This window comes from Leptonychotes weddellii, unplaced genomic scaffold, assembly GCF_054177405.1.
Source record: "Leptonychotes weddellii isolate Sample4059 unplaced genomic scaffold, ASM5417740v2 HiC_scaffold_300901, whole genome shotgun sequence".
NCBI lineage: Eukaryota > Metazoa > Chordata > Mammalia > Carnivora > Phocidae > Leptonychotes > Leptonychotes weddellii.
Window position 1 is genome coordinate 1 of NW_027896894.1, and position 239 is coordinate 239.

The 239-nt window shown below is 40.6% G+C and overlaps 1 non-coding gene across 1 annotated transcript; it reads right to left on the reverse strand.

Annotated features, from left to right (window-relative positions):
- Nucleotides 1-162: 162 nt before the first annotated feature.
- TRNAM-CAU (transfer RNA methionine (anticodon CAU)) lies at nucleotides 163-234 on the reverse strand. The gene has a single exon. It is a non-coding gene; the product is annotated as a tRNA-Met (tRNA).
- Between the last annotated feature and the right edge of the window lie 5 nt (nucleotides 235-239).

Genomic DNA, 239 nt, shown 5'->3' on the forward strand with positions numbered 1-239 from the left:
TTACCGACGTTCTATTTATCTCTAGAGAATGTGAACAGTTTCACGTTTATTTTCTGGAAATAATTTAAACGCCAGAATTAGACAAAACAAAACAAAACAAATCTGGCTCTATTTTCTTTCCATGTTGTGAAACTAAGCTACATAATTTTAGCAAAAAGGTGTTAGCAGAGGATGGTTTCGATCCATCGACCTCTGGGTTATGGGCCCAGCACGCTTCCGCTGCGCCACTCTGCTCTCCG